Source organism: Anser cygnoides, chromosome 6 (assembly GCF_040182565.1).
Source record: "Anser cygnoides isolate HZ-2024a breed goose chromosome 6, Taihu_goose_T2T_genome, whole genome shotgun sequence".
In the NCBI taxonomy this organism is placed as follows: Eukaryota; Metazoa; Chordata; class Aves; order Anseriformes; family Anatidae; genus Anser; species Anser cygnoides.
The window spans coordinates 34,070,223-34,085,576 of NC_089878.1; the positions used below are offsets into that span (position 1 = coordinate 34,070,223).

At 41.8% G+C, this 15,354-nt stretch overlaps 1 protein-coding gene across 1 annotated transcript in view; it reads right to left on the minus strand.

Moving 5' to 3' along the window:
* DPP10 (dipeptidyl peptidase like 10) overlaps window positions 1-15,354 on the minus strand; it is a 492,868-nt gene that overhangs the window by 472,486 nt on the left and 5,028 nt on the right. The window lies entirely within an intron of this gene.

Here is a 15,354-nt window from a genome sequence, read left to right on the forward strand (position 1 = left end):
TCTGTGCAGGACTGATTTATAACACATTGTAGTGCCAGGCTGTCAGTTGACCCTTGCAGAATTACCTTATCTATGCCTGAGGTCTGGCACCTCTTTTCCCACTCCGTCTCCCCGCAGGAGGTTCACAGACCACATTTTTCATGCTCTCTTGCTTTTTCTGCTGCTGGCGCTGACAGTAACAAAAAGGTGCAGTGCCAGCCAGTTTCCTTAGGTTCTAGTTTTCAGAGAGTGTTGTGCAAATAATTTCAGTTTGGTACTGATGCAGAGAGTGACCATGTTGTACACTGATAATCCAGGTTAGTTATCATGAAACAGCAGTTTCTGGTGATACACAATTATGGAAGGATACCCTGGATGTATTCTGTGTAGGACCACGTGTCTTCTGGCTTTGACTTTGGCCATCCTGGGAGCATGCAGAAGGTAAGAAAATGACTTGACTGGGACAAAGAGCCCAAAGCCACAGACCAGTTCAAGGAGCAGTGTGGGGCTCAGGAGGGAGAGAGCCCCACTGCCCCACAGGGAATGGTGACAGGGAACAGTCTTCATGTCATGAAGCACACCCAGCGTGGAGCATCATTTACAAAATAGGATTTCAGCCCCTGCGAAATGAAGCTGTAGGTGTTTCCTCCTCAAAACTCCTCTGCTGAGAAAAAGCAGTGGTCTCTCTGGTCCTTGGAAGACTCAGGTCTCTGGGTGGCAGCTGAATGGTTCTTCCCCCAAGCTCTAAAGGGACGGCAAGAGTTCAAGGAAAATCCTTGCTTTCTAATATATTCCATTAGCTAGCTGTGGTTAGACCTTCACTCCATGCATAATTTTGATTTCTCACTCTTCTCAAGTACCTTAAGAAGCCTAGAGTTCCCTCCTAAAGGAAAACCTTCAAAGGAAAGTACTGAGATACCCTTAGTAATTTATACATTTCTTTTGTGACATTTTGCAGCAAGCCCATCCATCACCATTTCTCCATTTGCCTGGCAGGTACAGTATGGGTATAAGGTATAATATCATTGCTAAGCACAGCAAAATAAAGAATATCTGGGTGTCTTTGTGTCCTTCTATAATTGCTTTTATGCTATGTCATGTTCTTTGCATTTCAAAGCTAAGCATCCATATTTTAAACAAAATTAAATACACGCTTCTAAGAGTTATACCAAGGGCATTTCTTTAAGCAATTTAGAGACAGTTGCAGTTCTGACTCCAGATAAGCACTTCTTTCTTGAAATGCTTAACTACGAGGATGAGTTATACTCGTCACTTCACTCACTGCTGCTCTTTATCTGGCTCCTGCTTTTGTGTCAGATCAATACTGAATGCCACAAGACAAAAGGAAGATAATCAGATTGTTATTTTGCATTAGTTGTCCTACATGATAATGCCATTTAACTGTGTTTAGGAAAATCTTTTTGCTTATATGCATTACAACTCTGCACATAAATTAGTGCTGTCTCCCTGGCCAGACAGCTCTCTGTAAACATCTACAAGGTACGTTTGAAGGACACAGTGTTCCCTAAACCTGTAAGATAATGATATGGCTTTGTGAGATCTGCTTTCTCACTAACACCTCTCTCTGCATGTACAGGACATCCCTGGAGGAAACCTGGTGCTTAAACGTGTCTGTTGGGTCATTTCATATGCTTCAGGGTTTCATGGTTGACCTCCAGCTGATGACCCAGAAGGACATGGGTTTCCTGTCGGTACTGTGCTACATGCCAACCAAAGGGATACTTCAGATACCCCAGGCTATCCCAAATGACACCGGATACCCATGTCCTACCCCTCCCGTCTATGATGCAGGTTCTTCAGGGTCAGGGACTATTTCTTTCCCGTTTTTATGTGCAGTGCCAGTTTCCATGGAGTCCTAGATCTAACTTGAACATTGCATACATGCATTGCTACAAATAAAGCACACTAAGAAGTGAGTCCTGTTTAAATTAGACAGCTGTCAATATAACACTGTTGTATTACATAGGTATTTATATATAAAAAACATCAGTACTGCTTAAACCCGAGTAGAGAGACAGGCAGGCTCGGTGAAAGCTTTGGACTGGAGAAGAGAGGAGAAAATAGTGCATGTACATCAGCAATATTTTTGGCCTCTCCATGAATCCACTTACAGTCATTTTCCTCTCTGTGTGTATTTTCGTTGCTGTTTTGTGCTGTTTAGCATGCAGATACAGACTGTGTATTTAGGAGGGCCTTTATGGACAGAAGCAATTCCTGACTTAGGCTAAAAAATAACAGTAACCTGAAAAATTTTATATCTTGGGCTTTCCCTTCTCACATGAAGTGAATAACTAATAGAAAACTCCTCCAAAACCTCAAATTTTCATGTGATTTCCCAGAAAATCATAAATTGCCTTGGGCGAAACTGGGCCCAAACTCACTGACAGTTGCCAACTTCGACAAGGTTCACAGTGAACTACATTTCAGGCTCTGTTACGAAACCCTGCTTTAAAAAAGAGCTGGAGTAAGAATCCACAGAGCCTTAAGTTCATTTCATATCAGATTGAATCAAAGTATCTCAGTAATTAAAGATGTAAAAGTTGTAATCACTAATGACATCCTTCCACAGAGCAGCACGGGGGTGGTGAAGACAGAAGGAGACCACCCTGGGACAAAAAACTGTTTGGTGACCTGGATGCTAATTCCAGCACGAATTCCTCATGGAAAGCTAATGCATTCTTTGCATTTATTCAAGTGTTGGGATTTTTGTGCCCGCAGTTTCTGTCTGCCTCCAGCTCCTCCTGTTTGCCTGTCTATGCTACTCAGGCATAAGCAGATATTCCAGAGCACAGCTCTGAAGTATCTGCTGAGGCTGTAAAGGCAGGCATCTTTCTGATTAACAGCTTATTAAAGATTACGCATATGTCATGATTAATCAGCTTCAGAAATGTGCCATCAATTTTGCCTCCCTGGACTCAGGACTGCCCAAAAACATGTCCATTACAGCCAGGCCTGTATTACATGCTTCTGTACAAATCCTGTTGCTGTTGAAATGTGTTGCTGCTTCTGATGAAATACTCCAGCTACCTGTATTTTACTGCATATACAGACGCAGTGCTAGGCTCATAGGTGACCCGTTCTTTTCCCAAACCAACTTACAGGACACACTACAGAATACACTCCATCTCAACGCACAGGTGCTCAGTTTCTCAAATTTTAAAACTTTATTTGCTATGCAGCACAACGCAGTGGCTTGGCTGGAGCTGGCACAGCTGGAAGGAGCCCCAGCACCTGTTCCTCTCATAAACCTACTCCGGTCATCCTGAGAAGCCAACTGAAAGGAAAAAAACATCCAATACTGATGTTAAATACTCACTGAAAGCTGGAAATTGTACCATTGTCATCAGAGGACTGCAAAAGCCTTAGAATCTATGATTCTAATATGGTGCTTCTAGGTTTTTAAGTCTCCGGTTTCCAATGAAAAACTAACCAAAGATATCTTCAGGGCTGCCGTGGAATGAATTTAAAGAAAACATCAGTCTTACTTCCAAGAAAGACCCTCACAGAAGCTCCCATGAGGGGACTGTATTTATGAGCACTGCTGTGAGGCAGTAACAAGAGTTTTAGAAGACAGATTCAGAAACTTCTGACCATCTCAGACAGTGGAAGGAAACTGCAGACTTTTAGCACCTCGTAAAGCACAATTTTCTGGTATTATGAATTTATTTTGATCCTTTGATGTCAAAACTAGCTACTTTGCTTTGCAGATTAGGTGGCACATTAAGTGTTTTATCACCATTTTTGGTAAAATAATCTTTAATAAGACTGTATTTTCTGTAAAAGATATTTGGCATTTTTCAAAGGGGTTTTTGACTACAATACTTTCTGGTCCTCTTCTGGAAAGCCTTGTAAGCCTTCTGCTGCTCACCTGTTTAATCCTACAAACTGTAACAAATGAGGGGAATGGAAAGAGAATGAATACATGTTTATTTTTAAAATGTCTCCACATGCCCCAAGGCTTTAAGCTGGGGGAACAGGTTGTCATGTTGGAGTTACACAACCAGCTTTCAGATTTCTTATTCATTTTAGAGCCAAAAGTGTAGCATTTATAGCATTTTAATCTCTAAGTCTTCAAAACTTCAAAAAGGTTTACAGACAACTCTTACCTTAAACTATTATTAGAATAATCTGTGCTCAAAACAAATGCTGTTTTTATCACCTCTGATTTTCTTTGCACATCTACACTTACAATCCCATTTGATGCTTCCTTCAGGTCAAAAGATAAGCCTAAGTTTTTGGAGTCACGTTATTCTGAATCTTAGCAGGGAGAAGTACACGTGGGATTGCTACTGGAGCAAATGTTCGTCAGTCTTTCTCGAGCTTATATCAGCCTGAAGGCTGTATCAAAGGAGGCAATATCACATCTTTCAGCTGGATCACATGAAGAGTTCAGATGCAAGAGAAATTCTGTCACATTTAATTCCTATGTATGTGACTGTACACTAAACACAACTTCTTTGCCAAATTATTCCTCACTGGTGTTTTTTTCCCCCAATAACTGGTCACATTATTCTCCAATGTGAGCTGGAACCATGCTGAAATGAACCATTATGATGTGTTTTCTGAAGTCTTCGCTTGGTTACCAAAATCAGCTGTTCCTGATCATCAACTTTTCTCCGCAAGCTGAATCTTACCTTCATTTGCAGCATGTGAAATTTGACCTCAGTTCAACACAAAAAGCTTGTAAAATACAACAGTACATTGTTGTGCAAAGCGTGATTGCTTCTACTTAAAGACCCATTTCCATTTTAGATGAAAGTAAAAAACTTACTGCTCTAAAGGTAAGCTTCGATGTAAAACACAGAAGTACTCAGAAAATATTTTTCATAAAAATCTATCCTGACCTTCCTACCCCTCAAATATCTCTGAACGTAGACAAGTAAGGAAATCCTGCTTACTCTTTTGACTTGAGGGCCCCCGAGATGAGCCAACCCAACGTTTTATCTTTCAAATACTGCTCCTTGGAACAACAAGCATTGTTGGGCCCACTGGAATAGTACATCCTCGAACACAGTGTAAAAGTTTGCATCATTTTTTTCTCTTTCTATATATTTTTGACATATGCCCTGTCAGAGAAGGAAGTCAAGCCACATGCTGACTCTGACTCTTTCATCGCAGTAGCTAAGCTGCTTCACACCCCAGCCAACAACCCTGAATCTGATAAGCCTTTCCATCTGCAAAGATCTTGCTATAAAATGCTACAGCTCCTTCTGAAAAATGTAGCAGTGTCTACCAATTAAGTATATTTTTATATTGTTAATTCATAGGGAATTTTATTCTGTAACACCTGAATTAAAAATAAATAAAGGAGAAAGAAAGGAAGGAAGTCTATTGCCATGAGAGAATTTCAGCCACCAGAATTTCAGCAATTTCTGCTGTATGAGCTCTTGAGCTGAAGGAGATTTCACTTCTGAAGATTTATTTAGCAACAACAAACAGCCCCAAACGGCAAGCCACAGCTCTACACCAGTTTTGATATGACCTCTGTTTTTCAAGCTAATTTAGCCTTCTTTAAGACTGTGTCTAAAATTTGCATTGCAGAAAATTTGAATAACCCTAAACATCAAGGAAACGTCTTCTGTGTCTCAAATAAACATCTGATGTAGAAACTTTTTTTTTGCTTATGAACTGGCAAACCTAATTAAGGGATTTAGGATGTTACAGTGACAGATTTGGACACTAATACATATCTAAGAAACAGTCTGGCTTCAAAGTAAAGCAGAGAAGCTTCTGTTTATAAATATTTAACTGAAGTATTAATACAAAAAAAAGGCAAAATCTTCATTTTGTTCCCTCAGGAATTTCTTTGGAACAAAACAACTCATCAAAACTAGTAACTTCTCAATTCTCACACATATGGAGAGATTTAATATAAACATCTGTTTTACGAAGGCTTCAGCAAATTTCCAGTTTTGCAGTACGTAACATGGCGTTTGTGTCCAGTGGTTCCTTTCCAGACTTTGTGGCTGCACCTCCAGTCCTACCTCATCACTACCCCAGCCTTCATGCCAGCCTTTTCCAGCTGGGCAAGAAAAATCCTTGGACACAGTTGCCCCAGCAGATCACATCTACGGAAGCAAGATCTTCCCCTGCCTGGGCTGGTCCTCTATTTCCATGTCAAATATAGGTAGAGCAAAGGTATCTGATCTTCTAACCAACAAAAATATTCATCAAAATGACTGCTGTGGTATTGTATGTACGTTAGGTCAGTAATTACTCAAATGCTACTGGATCAGAAAGCAGAAATGAATCTCACAGTAATTAAATAAAATTTATAAGCTGGCATTAAAACTGACATAATCATTGGCAGGCCACTAGCCTTAATTGTCCAAGAGCCACCTACTCAAATGTGATTAAGGAGGAGGGAATCAGTGGGAACTGTCTATCATCATGCTAAAACATAAAGTCAGACATTATTTTGTATTACTTTAATGTGCTTGAAGTCTTTCTCCCATAGTAGAGGCCACCCAAGCTTGACCTCAGTGCAGTCACTACCAGAGGAATCACATCGTTTCAAAAACACTTTTGAACTTGGGTAACGAAGGGTGCCAACCCACGGTCAGAGGTGATCCCATTCCGATGGGGTCACCACATATCAGCCGAATCATTATGACCGTCTGTGTGTTCCCACCCCTGAGTTCAGCGCAGCGCAGTAAGGCTGCTGTGTGGCACCTTCCCCTTCCCAACGTGGCTTCGTGAGGCTGCGGTGCAGCAAAAAGGCAATGCAAGGCGGCTGGGGTGCAGCCTCGCCATGGAAACCTGCGCAAAACCCAGCTGTATTCGAGCCTCCCTTTAAACATTAACTTCTTCTGAATGTACGCATAGCAAAACTGTCATTGCTTTGGTTATTAGTAGGTATTTATCAATTACGCCCAGGATCTGCAGCAGACTTCAATTACTCCCATTTTACCATTTGATTCCATCCATATTTCATCAGCGTGTACTACGGCATGCATTATACATGCTATATATTCCTCCAGCATGTTCAGGATTCCACAGAGAAATGATGTACCCAGTGAGCCCCAGAGCCAGGCTCTGGGAAGCTGTATTACCGAGTTGCCTAATAAGATCGCTTGACACATGTTGATTACACTCAACGGCATCACCTTTCATTTGATCAGGAAACTTGGATCATATGCTGCCTTCAGGGAAAGAAGTGCAAAATCTTTGTAAGTCGCCACTAGATATAAAGCTACGTTATTAAGAAACATAACTCAAACTCTTCAGCAGAGACCTAGCCAGACAGATTTTCCAACTCTGTGGCATTTGTCAATGAAAGGCAAGCAAATCAATCAAATGTGGTTGGTAACGGAAGATTTTCATTAGATGTCTTGCTTATTTTTTTTATTCCTACTGTTTTTCACGCAGCAATGGCGATCATAGCTACATCAGTTCATTATTTTGGCAATGCAAAGATAATTAAAAATTATCCATACTACTATAATTTATACACAATTTTCCTCCAATTTTAGATCACGTAAATAACACAAATCCTGACTGAAACTCTTAAAAAAAAAAAAAAAGTGATTTGAGCACAGAACTGCTACAGTAATGTTTTTGCTCATATTAAACAAACACAAACAAAACTAGGCACTGGGATAATGTTTTTGAAAAATCCATAAAATGTATCTAGGGACAGAAAGTGAAAGAGTCTGATTTACAACATCTCTTGGATTGCCAGAACCATTATTGATGAAGACCAAGAATAAAGTCAAATAGGAAATTAGACAAAAAAGTGGCAATTTTAAAGCGGAACATTTACAAGCGAGTTTCCACACAGTAGTAATGAACAGTATGTGATCCCAAAAGGCGTTTGTTCCAGGTTCTCCCACACCCAAACGCTGCCATTCCATCGCTGCTCTTGCTGCAGCACGCAAACGTGACGAATTGTGGCCATGAGCCACTCTTCCCCACGGCACGGTGCCACCAGCAAAGGGACAGGCCTGGCCGTATTGTAGGTAAGGGGAACAGGGAGAAACACGAGAGCGTTGTTCTACACCGTGCCTGAGAGCTGAAGGCTGACCTGTAGCTCGTAGGATACCTGATTTAGCAGCAAGTACTAAGTTCTAGGTGATGCTTTGGAGGCCATTCAAATTCAGACTATGGAAGGGGTTTGATGTATTTTCCCCACCAAGGGCTTTTCCTCGTTCAGGTGTGATTCATCTTAGATTCAGATGCCTTCCTTTAATAGCATAACCGTGTCTTAATGTGAGAATTCAGAACTCACCTATCCAGGGACTCCGTCCTCTTAAAAATCAGTGGGATCTTTGTCACTGGTCTTTAAACTGAACAAGATCGGGGGGGTTGAGACTGATCATACAAGGATGTGTGACTCTCCTTCCCTAGGTCACTTTGTTCAGGAACTTCTACTGTGAGGAAAAACTGCAAGACATGCACAGTGTAGGAGGACAAAGTGATTATTTATTGGCTAATACACACAGAACTGATAACTAGTACAAACGAGCAATTCTGCTAAGGAATAAAATGCTCTCCACTCAGTTGAGACACCCGCTGAGTTTCTGCTGACCAGGGAGTTATCTTTCGTTGGGTGAGGATGGGTTGAAATAGGGCAACACTTCATTTTGCTCAGTTTCCACGTTCTCATTTTCTTTTTTCTCAGGGTTTTATAAACTGCTGTCGGTACTTTTCCTCCTGAATATTCTTCTATTTCTGCTGCTGTATTTCTGTTGTATTGAAATGAGATAGGATTCCTCAAAAATCTCATCATCTTTAGCACTAACTCCTCTGCAGCCTTGCGCAAGACACTTATGTTCTCTTTGCCTCAATGTCCACTCTGAAAAGGAATTCATCATTTTTAACTGTTCGTCCTGTTGGCATGTCGACCATTTCTTAAGGTGTTTTTTGAAAATGTAAACTGTCTCCTATGGAAAATTCTAAGTATCACAGACCTTACTTGGGAAACCACCACACACAAGAAAACTTCTGAAAAGAGTAAGTTTTGATTAAATAATGATTTGGGGAGTAGGTCTGTTAAAAAAAAAAGCATAATACCAGTCTATTACCCATCTTTCATTGCCATCTATGTTCTCTATAACCGTAATGAAGAAAATACATCAAATAGTCCTGAATTTAGAGGACTACTTAGTGTGATTTCAGTACTTCTTACTACCTTCATTTTCCTGGAAACTTATAGCATATTTTTAAACATCAAACTGAGAAAACACTAAGAAACTGAAATGTAATATTTTCAAGCAAGCCCCCTTACAGAAAATAGTTACGGTATTTTATCTCTTTTTCCTACCCTTTTCTTTTGAAAGTTTCTGCTCATTACCACTACCTTTTGATCTACATGAGAGTCCTCAGCTGGAAGCAGGATGAAAAATACAATAGAAAGAGAAAAAGTTAGCACAAAGTAAGGCACGATCCCACAAGACATGCAGATTCTTCCAGCCCTTCCAGGCTGCCTCTGGTTAGATGGGAGGGAATATTTTTGACAACCTTGCTGCCTTTACTAGTAATTTTAATTTTCTCCTTTCTTCTACTCTGTGAAGTAAATGAGACTTCAGTTTACAACAGGGCTCTACTTTAGTTACGTCTTGAAAACTCCCAGCTGCTAACAATGGCATTTAGCCAGTGGTTGGCAGACAAGAACTTGGATGCCTCCACAAACACCTCCTGGCTTAAAACCACGTATTTGACATCTTCAGCCTTGGAGGCAGATGATGATCTGTCCCAGCCTGGATATTTTCCTAGAAGCTCAAATAATGGAGCAATGATAAAGGAAAAGAAAGCTACTTGTGTGGTATACAGTGAGTCAATACCCTGCAGGACTGGCCTCACTCATAAAACAAATATACCTAGGGACCCCGATTTCTCACTCCATTACGCATTAAGAGGGCTTATAATTGATTAATGAGGTTTAAAGTCTCAGCATTTTACTTTTACTGAACATTTTCATATGACAGCACAGAGATATTTCCATTATAAGTAGTCTTTGGTGGCAGAAGCAGTTTGTATCCATCTCGCGCACTGCCTGCCACATGCTGGGCATGACTCCACGTCAGAGGGGATATTCATTACTGTTCAGCAGCAACTTTATTAGACAAGTTGCCAAGAGGGCCTACACATTACACCAAAGAAACAGCCACCCTGCCTTTCCCCTTTATATATTTGCGGTTTGCATTTATCTCTCAGTGTTCCAATATGCAACTTTTCTGAGACATTTCCTCTAAGGCGTTTTATTGTTTATTTACAGCAATTTAGCTACTTTATCAGCCACTTAGATGATATATTTACCCAGATACTTCATCTGGAACATGATTTCTTTTATGTCTATTAATCTACACTGCACTTTTCTCCAGCAGAATTGTAGCTACTCAATAATTTAAGCTTTGACATGATGAGAGTTTGTCTAACACTCACAGAACTATTCCAGAGAACTACCACATTATCACTTGCTGCTCTACAGATGCTATACTGATAGATATTCAACATTTCGTTTTAAAATATTAAAATCTGAATGCAAATTGTGTAAGCACGATCACACCAGTCATTATTGCAAGCAGTTATTAAACAGAAACACAAATTTGTGTTAACTGTAACGTTACTAATTCCACTCCTTTGCTCTAAATCTACGTATCATTAAAGACTGATCTGGGAGGTTTCAGATACACACTGTCTGCTTCTGCCACAGTGACAACAAAGAAATAGTGGGAAATAATGAGCACAGTCCACTGCTCTTCAAAAAATAATTGAGCTGAGCAAGAACAATGCTCAAGAATTGTTAGCTTTTTTAAAAATACGACACCATAAAACTAAAATTCTGTCCAAAACCCTCTGTATCAGTCGCAGGCACTTTTCCAAAGTCTTGCAATGTATTTTTTCTGCAGTGTGTGCAGCATTCTTCAAATGAGAGTATACGGTACTTTCTTTGATTACAGTTTAAACATGAAACATAAAAATCTTGAGACTTAAATGTGCTTTCAGTCAAACTCAATCTTTTTTTATTTCTATGGCATGTAACCTGTGCCAGCTTTATTTTGTAGGGATTTGTATTCAGAGTACTTAGTGGATGACATATGCAGAAAAAAATAAAATTTATTAATCTTTCTCAACCTGAGAAGCTGAGTTTTTGAAAATCCTGCTGTGATGATTTTTTCCTCTATCAGAATTTGATGCTAAGTTTTAATTGACGTTAGAAGATAAAAAAAATATGTTTCAGAGGGAAAGGATTAGGTGAGATTTAAAAGCTTTTTCAAATATTCCATGTAAACAAAAAGGCAGATATGCTCCGTAAAAGCAGTTTTAATTACAGAAATCTTCTCAAGCAGGGTGACCCAAATTTTCTATCGGCTAGCTGTCCTGCAGCATCAGGAGCATTACTTCAGCACACCGCCTGCCGCAGAACACTCCTTCCGAACGCTCTGCCCAAACCTATGAACACAGGTAATGTTATTCAGAGCTGTAAAACATTGCTAAAGAGCTTATATCTTAAAATGGCCTCAGTTGCTCGATGGGTTTCTTCAGCAAATGTGACCTCGCTTGGGATGCACCTACTGTCACCAGAGATTTCTGTAAATCACTGAGGCTAAAGAAGCATCCAGAGAGTTTGGGAAATGCTTAGAGAGGAGTAAATACTGTGAAAATAGAAAAACACCAATATTTCCTTAATTATTTTATGGATTTGTTTTCACTGAGCTTTTGTTTGCCCTCCACAAATATTTGCATAATCGAGTTTCAGAGACATTAACGTTCCCAGAAAACACATTACAGCTGTTGAATTTTAAAAGCTGAGATTTTTCAAACTCCAGACTAAACCTATACAAATAAATGTACTTGGGGATGTAAACTGAGGTTTTACTGAAGGCAGCCACGGGGAATTCACAGCTCAAAATTTATCACCAGAAAAGCAAGTCCTGAGTAGCTTGTATCCAGGCTTTAAACAGACAAATCCTTTGTTATTATGACTTCCAGTAGTCAGAGACTTTGTCTGAAAAATCAGTGAAAATATTTCTTGTATGGGCACAGTCCTGTCATCTCCAGGTTGAAAGCAAAAATCAAGCTGAGTCCAACACCTACACGATGAAGACAATTCACACAGGGCAATTCGTACAACACACCCCCAGCAAGCACGCCTCCTGAGGTCACAGAGTAACTGCGCCGTTCACTTTTCTTCCTCCTCTTGTTACGACTGACTCGGTATTTTCCTGCCACTTGTCATCCTTTCTGGTTTTGCTCCTTTTCCCCCAAAAATACAGTCGCCCCAGGGTTCCTGTGCGGAATCTGTGCCTGGCTGAGCGCTGCTGGCCCCAGAGGGAGCAGCTGGTGAGTCTGCCCCAACTCCCGTTCTCAGCTCCAGCCATCAGCCGCTGCGTCCTGCACGCAAAAGGTCACCTAAGTGATTATTGATATGTGTATAAATTACAGCAGGAAAACTTTCAGTCAATCATTGCAGATGCTTTTATGGGTTCGGATTAGCAGGGGAGGGAGAAAAAGGATCCTCCCAAGCAGCAGAAACTAATACGTCCCAGAAGGGGATGATGCGTGGCAATTTCCTTCCAGCCTCAAGGAGGAGCAAGGTTAGGCAGGACGGAGGCTCAGCAACCAGCCTGCTCTGCTGCTCGGCTTCGCACACGCCAGATTTGCTTGTATGGGTAAAACGCGAGTGATGGGAAAGCAAAAAGCTCTGCGGGTTGACTCCTCTCCAGCTCAGGAGCTGTGACCGCAATCTCAACACACATCTAAACTTACTCACACTGCCAACAGGCAAACAGGTTAAAGAAAAAAATAATAAAACATCTCTGCCCTCCCCTAAATTTACCCAAAAAGCTAATGTAAGCCTGAAGACCTTCCTCGTGCAGTTACACGCTGCTCAGCAGGACCAGCCTCAGCTCAGGTGCTGGCACTCCAGGTCTGTGCGCTCACAAGAGGCTGAGCGCGGAGGGAACCGCGGGTGCTCCCCGGCCCCCTGCCCACTCCCTCGGTGAGCCAGTGAGACAGAAAGGCTGAAAGTGGCTGGGCTCAGCTCTGTTATTGCACACAACAACATGTAAAAGCTGGTTTTTAAAACGATGCTCGTGTCTGCAGGTCACCTCTGCAGCAAATATGAAGAGAAATGTTTGTGGCATTAATCCTGCGCTGGCAGACAGGGGTGGATTGCAAGCTGAGTGCTTAGTGCTCTAAAGGGAAGGGGGGAAAAAAAGATTTATTTTAGGTGTATAGCTTAATTGGGAAGTTAGGGATTCTCCTGCCTATGCAATTGCTTTCACAAAAGAAAAAAAGTTGATTTTGAAATGTTAACCTGCTGCTCATCTGTAACATCCAGGGAAAACTAACCTGACGGGTAGACGCTCGCCTTACACTGCCGAAACCACAAGTTCTGAAGCATAAATAAGGCTGATACGCCAACAGCACTTAAACGAAGTTTCTTCATGCCCTGAGTGTTGCATCGATGAGCAAATCCAGCACAGGACACGCCGAGGGGCCGGGTCGCTCTCTGTCATTTCCCCCACGGCAGAGGGATCAGCCCCTGAGCACAGCTCCGGTGCCTGTGCAGCTCCCCCGCGCCTCCCGACACCAAGTTCATCTTCTTTAATGACATAAGCTTCAAAGCGAATCTGATACTAAGAGCTGGCATGTGGTACCGAGTTATCAAGCTATGGGAAAATAAAACAACCTAAATGCTGTCCTTTAATATAATAGCATCAATTTGTCCACACTTAGCAAGCCATTAAGCACCTCCAAAGTCTGCTGCTGTAAATCACAGGAGCTTGCACGCTCCCGTTAACCAAACAGCTTTCAGTTTGACTTCTCCACAATTGTGTTAACACAGGAACTGGTAGAAAACTACGAGCAGAAATGTCACTGGTTTACTGTCTGATATCTTTCACATACACTGGTAGCTCTCGTTTTACAAGAAATAATGAGCTTACTGTTATTATTGGAATACTCATTTTTATAAGCTACATGAACTAAAACATTACAGAATAAGTTTTAAACAACTTATTATTTGGAAGAGACTATGAATTTAACTCCTGCCCCTGCCATTGCCTGTCGCAGTGCTAAACCACCACTGCACAAGCAACTTAATTCAGCAACTTAATACAAAATAATTTTTATATCCTTGCAAAACATTTCCCAAAGGGGAAAAACTAGCTATTGATGTAACTTTCCCAACAAACTTGCTTTTGTTACTGTTTCTGTTACACAAACCAAGGGGCCCAGTCACAACCAACCTTGTCTTTATGTTTTTTTCAGGTTTCTTGCTCCAATTGCCTGACGCTTCCAAAACTTCATCCTCTGAGATTTGAAAACTTTCTTCAAATTTGTAGCCTAAATAAAAAGCCAGGATGAACCCTGTGGTTTGGGGTTTTTTGGGGGTTTCTTGCCCCAATTGCCCAACACTTCCAAAACTTCATCACCTGAGATTTGAAAACTTTCTTCTAATTTGTAGCCTAAATAAAAGGCTGGGAGAAAGGTTTCCTGGCTCCTATTCTCTCTTTAAGGCTGAGACTTTCTGCGACGATTTTGGTGCGGCTGGCCACATCTAGCAACACAATCGAAGCTAGCAGCCAGCATCTACAGGAGCTCTCCTTAGCTGCAGCCCAGCTGCAATATCCCCGCCCCATCTCCTTCACCAGCCGCACTCAGACCCCGTCTGCCCTCCGGCTCCGTCCCGCTCCCCTCGGGGTGCCCAGCTGGGGTCAGCCCCACGGGTCCCACCAGCCCACGGCCCTGCCTGCCTCTCCTCAGCCGGCACCAAGAAGCGAGCGTTTCACAGCACAACAAACTCAAACTATTCCACAGGTTAACTTTGAGATGGAACAAACCCTGCCCTCGCCCACGGCCGCTGCATTACCTTCACGGCTGAGGACCGCGGGGTCCCTCATCGAGCAGAGCACCGACTCCCGCTGCGGCCTTTCCTCGGGTGCCCGGGGTTGCTGTGAATCACTCTGAGCTCCGCTCGCTGCGTAACGAACCTGCATGCCTAATTGTGTTTCTCTGAAACAAGAAGCCCTTGAGGCATCCTGCTACTGCCAGGTACCCCGTTTTGAGGGTCACAGAGGTTAATTCGCAGGGCCGATGACTCCTTCCTCCTGGCACACGCTGCCAGTGGCGCTGGGTGTTGTCAACACGCATGAGAAGTCGAAGTTATTGATCCAGAAAACTGTCAGATGATTAACACAGCACAATCACTAACCTGGGTGTTGCGTGATGTAACATTTATAAATCTCTTTGAGGACCTGAAATGAAAATCTTTAGAAATGAAAGGTCCTAAATACATCCCGAAGCAATGTTTAGTTGGGGGACAGCATGCAAATCTTTCCATGCTCAGTTTAAGAATGAAATACTGAACAAGATAAGCGCAAAATTATTTTTGCATGTTTTCGTAGA